This window comes from Crassostrea angulata, chromosome 2 (assembly GCF_025612915.1).
Source record: "Crassostrea angulata isolate pt1a10 chromosome 2, ASM2561291v2, whole genome shotgun sequence".
Lineage (NCBI taxonomy): Eukaryota > Metazoa > Mollusca > Bivalvia > Ostreida > Ostreidae > Magallana > Magallana angulata.
The window spans coordinates 15,482,405-15,491,192 of NC_069112.1; positions in this window are offsets into that span (position 1 = coordinate 15,482,405).

Below are 8,788 nucleotides of genomic sequence, written 5' to 3' on the forward strand. Positions count from 1 at the left end.
TTGAGTCGCATGATTTGCCATTATCATTTTAATTCAAGTCAACCTATCTTATTAAAAAAAAAATTCTTAAAGATAAACCTGGAGAAGCTATATAAGCTGTTTTTCCATAAGCATTCTGGGAAAAAAAATAAAATGTACGTCCATTTTTTTTTCTTCATTTTTTAAAGTTTCAAATTTCTAAACTTACCGCAATGGATAATAAAGCCTTCTTTTAATTTAATGTTTAGAATTTAAAGATTTCGTTTCTTATTTACAAACTTTGATGAAATTAGCGTTGATATAATCTCCATTGTTTTCTGTAGATTCAAGAATAACTCTGGAATGATCATCTGTAAAAGATACAATTTTTAAATATGCAAAGTGCATTTAAAGTAATGAAAAATATTTTTTCTTGAAAAGTATTCATTTTCTTTGGTTATCCATGGCATTGCAACAAATGATATAGTTTTGGTTTCTGTAAAAAAGCCCTAGGCTTTTGTTTTTCGTTCTCTTTTATTATTATTATCAAAAAAGGTTCGTCGGTGATTTTTTGATTGTAAAAGATCACTGATCTATGAGGGTAAAAGTTAAAAATAGCACTGTAGCTGTAACTAGTTTACAATTTTTTTAACATTTTCAGACTTTTGTTGGTTCATAGTTCATAATTGGAATTAAAAAAATATATGGCACCCAGGGCTATCCTTTTACTTCTTACATGTTTTGTAAGAGTACTTATTCTTAATCTGATAATAAAATGAATTATTTCGCTTTGATCATATACATGGTGTGCTAGCTGTTTAAATACTTTTTCCAATCGCTGACAATGCTCTTAAAATGTTTTAGAAAATGTCATCAAGAAATATCAAGCATTCCTTAAGATGAATTTCACCCATAAATTTTTCCATTAAGCGTTGAAAAGTAGCAGGAGCATTTGTAAGTCCAAAACACATCCTATTGCATTCGTAAAATCCTATGTTACCTACCAAAAAAGCTATTGTGTTTCTCCTTCTCTGCTATCTCCACCTGCCAATATTCAGATCTGAGGTCCAATTTGCTGAAATACTTCGCTCCACATAAAGTATCGACAATGTCATCAAAACACGGTAGAATAAAGCAATCGTTTTTCGTTTTTGAGTTTAACATTCTCACGTAAATGCAAACGCGAAGAGATCCGTCGGATTTGCGGACTAACACAACAGTTGCTATTAGATTCTCTGATAACCCCTGAATCTAACATTTCTTTAACATGCTCCCTTACCTCTTCTAACATATAAGGAGGTATTCTCTTGTACGGTTGTTTGAATGGAGTTTCACCCTCTAATTTAATAGGTCTCTTTTACCCAAATCTAAAAGACCTTTTGAAAAAAACATGACTATTTTCCTTGAGAAGAGATTTGACTCTGTCAAGTTATTCTGTACTTAATACATTAGAGGCAATCTTAACTCCTAGAGTGATTGGATCACTGGTCTCTGATCCATCACAATAATGAAAATGAACAGAATTATTGACAATATTAACTTGTTCTAGGTTACAAAGTATCATACCAATCTTAATTGTGATCGGTTTAGCAGTGATATTACAAACTGTAACATGTACGGTTAATTTCATAGAACCTGACAACTCAACCACTCTTGGACACACTGTAAACTTTAAATCTTTGTCACAATTTTCTGTAATCAAAGTCATACTTTCTTTTCTAGGTACACCATCTGTTCTCCCTTTTACAACAATTGATTTGTTTGGTTCAATAATGACACTTCTCTTACATGTTGATCTAACCTGGTAAGATTGACCCTTTAAAGTATTTAATGCCCTTTGCCATTGTAAAGGAATGCTAGTACCTGAAATGTTGTATTTCAATACATATCTACAAATTATAAGTACATAACTACCAATGATAATTGGACACTTTTTGTTGAATTCTGTATCGTGTACAACCAACATAGGCACAAAGAACTCAATATCAAGGAGTGAAATCTTTATAGTACATTCAATATACCCCTTGTATTGTAACAGTGAACCATCTGCTTCTGATACTTCCAAACCTAGGTTTGCTAAAGTTCTCATTTCTGGTTGATTTTCAAATAATCCCAAAACATGTAAAGTGCATTTATCTTTTAACTCTGTATTTCAATCATAATTTCATTTGACTCACCAATTAACTCACACATAATCTGTTGGCCTTGAGTAGAATTGGTCCCTGATCGGCCATCCACAGAGACCTTTACCTGAATTATTTGAGTAGTAACCTTCCCTGTTCTGTCTTCTGTTTTGGTATCTGCGGTCATAACTATGTCCTTATACTTGGCTAACACTACCTCTGTAGTTACCTCGACCTCGTCCATTGTTGCCTCTACTCCATCCATTTGGTAATGGAGTCATATCTATGTCGGGTCTGACTTTTAAGTTTTTCTGATCTTAAAGAGGTCCAAAACCTATATCTAAGTAAGAAATTCTTATAGGCTTTGTCAAGATACCCATTGTCTATTGCATTCTGCAACATTGTTTTTAATCTACACCCAAAGGAGTTGGTAACTGACAAGCACCAAAAACTTCCTGCATAATTACTCCATTATCTGAAACTTCCCCAAAGAGTATGTCAATTGTTTCAAGTACATCTCTTAATCTGGCTTTCTACCCCAATGGAATCAACATTTGCTTTGCTGTACCCCTTAGGGACCTTCTTACACTCTGTTCTGATAATTATGCATATGTATAAAATTCAGAACAATGTACATTCTCATAATGTAGTTATCACTACAAAAACATTGCCTGTACAGGCCGCACGGCACAGTTTGACGGTTACACGACGTTTTTATAACGTCGTACGTAGCGCGTTGGTTTCTGTTACTTTTCAACGTAGTCACCTTTGCACTGCAAACACTTCTCACACCTTCTTAGCCATGAATCGAACACATCCGAATACCATTTACTGTCGATTTTAGATACAATGGTTCGAGTAGCATATTTAAGTTCATCAGAATTCTCAAATCTTACTCCTCTTAGCTGCGATTTGATGAAAGGAAAAATTGCAAAATCCATCGGAGCAAGACCCGGACTGTATGGCAGGTGTTCAAGAAGATTGAATCCTAGGAGTTCGATTTCCATACACGTGGAAGCTGCCGTATGTGCAGGTGCATTATCTTGGTGTAGGATAATATTTCCAAGGTCCACAGCCATGGCAGGGCGTTTTTTCTTAATTGCCTTAACTAAGTCGCGGCGTAACACCTGTAATAAATAAAACCAATGTTTCGTTTGGTACACTGTATGTGGCTTTAGAATATGTGGGTTTATTAATATATAGTGGTTAAATAAATCAAAATTAAGATTAGAATGTCCGGGTATTAAATTTATGAATTACGATATGCTACATGTAGCGAAATGGACGTTTTGAAATCTGTAATTACAATTTAAATGTGATGAAATGGGTAGTTCTCTACCTTGGAGTAGTATGCAGCATTCACCGTCTGACCGGAGGGTACAGCGTGGACCAAAATCATTCCGTGCCGATCAGCAAAGAATATGTACATTTGTTTACCCACGGATTTCGCAACCTTCGCCTTTTTCGGTGCTGGTGAACCCCGGTGTTTCCAAATGCTGGATTCTGATTTTGTTTCTGGATCAAAATGATGCAGCCAAGTCTCGTCCGTAGTAATGATTCTGTCAAGCCACTTGTCTCCTCCTCTTTTGAAATTCTGTATGAAAGCCTTACTTGTCTGCATTCGTCTTTTTTTGTGCTCATTGGATAAAAGTTTGGGCACCCATCTTGCGCAAACACGACTCATACAGAAGTCTTCAGTGAGGATATTAAAAACCGAAGATTTGCTAACATCACTTATTGACGCGAGTTCTCTTAACGTCAGACGTCTGTCCTTCATGACAATGTCATGAATGCAGGATTTCGTTTTATCGTCACAAAGCAAAGGCCTTCCACTTCTTTCAGCGTCTTTTAAATCGCAAACTCCATCCGAAAATCGTTGGTGCCACTTGTAGACTAGTGATCTTGATATGTGTCGATGCCTTTTTGTGTTCTCCATCATTTGTTTCGTTTCGATAGGTGTTTTCCCCGAGTCTACACAGAATTTAATGATTGCGCACTGTTCCATGCGATCCGCCGACATCGCTTTTTCTGGCGTTTTCAAAGACATGTTCTTGCCGTAAACTCCTTGAAATATCCTCTGCTCAATTAAAAACGGCTTTAAATGACGTATGAAAATGACGTTCACTATTCTGACTACGTCACAGTTGAATATTTTGACGTTCTTACCCGTATTAAAAATACTGTTAATATTCTTATCTGAAAACTCAATCTCGAAGTTTGGACAATTTTGACAATGGGCCGTTCGTGCTTTTCGCGACACTTTAATACAGTAAAATTTACGTTTAATTTTAATGAAAACATTCAAAACTACTTTAATCTGATTTGGAATTTTATGACAAATATGTTGGTATACAATATGCATATATAAACCCGTTATTTCAAAAATGACAAAAACGCGATTGTCAACGAACTTTTTGGACAGCCCTCGTATGCTCTAGTAAATTAACAATATAACTAAACCCGTACTACTAGCAAATCACACAATTCAAAATGAATTACTATATATTTATGCCTATGGTAGAGTGCACAAAATATCGCATGCCAAAAACGAAACCTTAATTTCTGATATTATCATACAATAGAAACATGCTACGGTGATACTTGTATCTTAAAATGTATAAACACATTCTTAGATATATTACTCGTACCAACATTCTAACATGTTACTAAAAATACATCTTCACAGTTGAACACTTTTGTTTATAAGGAATAGGGAATCATTCTTTGAGTATTATGAGGTGATAATTTTGGTCAGGGTGTGATCAAATCCAATAAAGCCCGAATGGTTTTATGATAGATTTGATCACGTCCCGACCGAAATTATCACCTTATCATATTCAAAGAATGATTCCTTATTCCTTATATTTATATTATTTTAAGCCATTGTACGATTGAATATTGAAATATAAATAAGCAAACCCCGCTGGCGCCTCAATTTGGCGTCATTTGTATTATTGATTATATAGTACAAAATCGATAGGTAGTGTTATCACAGGCAAAGACACTGGAAAATATAAATATACACATTTATGACTATCGTTTATACACAAACGTACCAACTTAGAAGTTTTCTCTCGTAGAAATAAACATAGCAAACATGGTAAATGTATATGGTATTAAGCACAAGTACTAGGAAAAATCTAAAGTGCTCATGCCCCGCCAAAAATCCTAATAACAAAACCGAATCCGGAATATTCTAAAATTCAAATTCAATCCGGAATAATGTTGTATAATGTTAAATTGGCTATAACACACTCTGAATGGTGCTACTTTCTTTACCTCCGGGATCATTTCTTAAACATTGTACATCGTAACGCCACTATTTATACACGTCTCCCTTCTGCGGCGGATTATCCCCAGAGAACTGTGGGATTCTGAAAAACTGTGCTTGATTCACTTCATACACACGAGTAATACTACTCTCATCTCTTTGACTGTAATCTTTTTTTCTTTCATCTTGAGATGGAACTTTGGTATTAACTTTAAATTTCACACCATTAAGCTCATCATCGTTTTCAAATTGTTTACTCAGAGGTGGAATTTTGGTATTAATTTTAAATTTTACACCACTAAGTCATCACACTTTTCAAATTCAAATTGTTCAGAAAGTGGGTCAGGTGGAGGGGCATTCTCTTTTCATTCTATCTTTATTTACTCACACAGGAGATTGCATGAAGAATAACATTACACAAATTATAAATACAGCACATGAGTGACAAAGTGAATAGAAGTTATAGTGAAAAAAAAAGAACATAACGAAATATGTACATTGCAATTGCTGGCGATAACATATTACTCCCGATTTACTAGAATGGTAAGTTTATTGAGTAAACTTCAAATGTCTGTAATACCATGCAGCCGCATCCCTTAGGAAACGGAAATTAAGGATGTGAAGGCTGCGCTCGTTGTTATAAGATACGGTGACAGAAAAGTCTTGATCCTAGTGGGAATAGATAGAGGTCTTGTGGACAAAGGCCGCAAAGTTCGGCACTAAGTGAAATGTCAAATCCTCAATCACTGTGTTCCACCAAGCGTCTCGGAGAGCAACAGTTCCTAGGCAGACGATCGAGATGTACTGAAACACATTGATGAAGTAACTGCCACACACAGAACATACTTCCGGAGGTAAGGTTGGAAGACTCCATAGCTTGACAACGAATTTACAGAGTTCTTTTTCGTGTATGTTGGATGGAAATTTTCAAACAGCGAACGGGGGTCTTCATGCGTTTATGGTGTTAAATTAGATGAAGTCGGGGTCATAAGCATGCACTGACGCCTGGAGTCGATGTGGAGGTTGGTTACAACTGCCTTCACATTTTTATTCCAGAGATCCTTAGGGGGGGGGGGGGGGGGGGGGGAGTAACCAACTTGCGGGTATATCAGGAGATGTTGAGTGAGATAGTATCTAGACAAAATGTTGATAACGTCGTAAATGTATCCAAATTGCTTGCGCTCAGGTGAGTTGATGTAAGAAAAGAGACGGTGAAGAAAAATTTTCTTAGTAAGCGTTTGGGTGTCCAGATTGCATATGCGGCAAAAGAATTGAAGTTTTCTTTTTTCAATTTCAGATGTTATTGGGAGAATGCCCAAGGAGTGATTCGCATATGTCGGATCTGGTACTCTTTGGGAGACCAATTGCATGTTTGCAGATAAAATGCTGAAGAGTAGCAGATCTTTTTTTGCGTAGGTCATACCAGAGTTCACAGCCATACACGATGGAAGGGAGAATAACTCTGGTGTAAAGCGGGGATATGGTATCTTGGTTGAGATGTTCACGTATTTTTAAGGCAAAGTAGGCTTGTCGCCCTTTTCTACAGGCGTTAGCGATTTTCTCAGTATGGACAAGTTTTGAATGAAGGTGAATACCTAAGTGATTATATGTATAAGACAGGTATACGGGTTATGTACCTAGAAACCATGTACATGTAACAGGCGAATCATTATCAGGTGATGAGGGGGTGAACCGGAGAACACTTGACTTTCCTGCATTAAACTTGAATCTCCAATTCGAAGAGTACATCTCTCAATCTTTCTTATCAACTGACATCTTAATTCTATCAGCAATAGAATGATCTGACATGACAGATACCAACTGAACTTAGTCCTTCACAAGCACAATTGAACATATGTAAACACAATTAATCAATACAACTGAAATATACCACTGAATTGCTATGGCTTCAAGTTTAAAACGCAGCGCTTTTTAATTTGTTAAACCAATCCAAAATAAATCACACAACCACATGTAACACACTGGCTGGGTAAACACACGGGTTGTTTTGTCAATATGCCTAATTACTGATTAGTACTTCAGAAATGAGTGCACATAGTGTTAGATACATGAAGGGTATTACCTATGATTGGTACTGACTTAACTAATATTGCACAAAAGTAACATAATAGCCAAGATTTGAACATAAACATTAGGCACAACACAACCCTAAAATCAAATGATGAAATAAAATTCAAAATAAATTTTTTTAGCAGAATTTGAAAAAAAAGAACAGCAGTAGATCTTTGATAAGCAAATAAAAAAAAATCAAAATAACAAACACAGCAAATCTAAAAAAAAAAAACAAAATGTAAATCAGAAAAATTACAATGCATAATTTACAGTACCTCTTTTCTTTCGCTTCCGTCGCTTGCAAGCATTAACCTTGGCTTTCCTGCGACAAAGTTGATTGCTCACGCCTCGTAGTTACTCGGTCACGTGACAACGCACCTTTGGATCCGCGCGTTTTTCCGACAAATTCCTTCTAGTCCGTGAATAACAGCACTGGACAGGTTTCATATATATTTACAATTAAACACATCTTCCGTTTCCATTTCGGACAGATTCATCACATATTCATTCTAAATATTTAGCTTTATAGACACAGACAAAACTCTCTTCACAGGAGGCACCGCAGAATCTTTACCTTTAAGTATTCTATGAAGTTTCGACCCCCGGGTGTGTCAATGAAAAAACAAACAACTTTAAATTGCTTTGCCTGCTAATCCCGGTCTTGTGGTTTACAGTTTAACATGAAGGATAGACGTGGGCGCCATTTGTAGTCGGTGTCGGAAGAAAAAACTCAGACAACGTGATTTGGTCAAAGTTTCACTTCATTCAGTAGAATTATAAGTTATATAAAAACTGGTAATAATTCATTATTATATTTAAACACATAAATCATTTCTCATAAAGCAATTACATGATTACATTTATTAAAACGCCTTACCGGGACAGCTTCCCCCAAGACAGACAATACATATTTCATCAGAATTTTCAAACGATGTGTCTGTCTGGACATCGAAGTGGAAAGTGTCCAGGTATTTAACATATAACATTTAGTGCAGAATATTGGCGGGAACAGGTAGAACAGGTTTTAGATAGGCCAAAAAAATAATAATCATTAGTTTCTCGGGCCAAGTTTTGAAATGTTGATGAGGCAGGCAGGTTTTTGTTACCCATATTTTACATGTATGACTTATTTGTGTACTCACCAGCAGATATTCATCAAGCTAATACATTGGCAAAGTTTAAACATTAAATTTGTTCTTTTTAGTTTAAACTGTTTCTGTTTCCTTTTCAAAGGTTTAGATTTTGTAGATGAACAAACATGACAAATGGTTTGTGCCCTTGCTTTATTTTGCAGCCCATCTTTCCCCTCCACAGTAATAACACAAGTCTGAACTGAAATTGGGGATTTCTTATGGCATTTCAC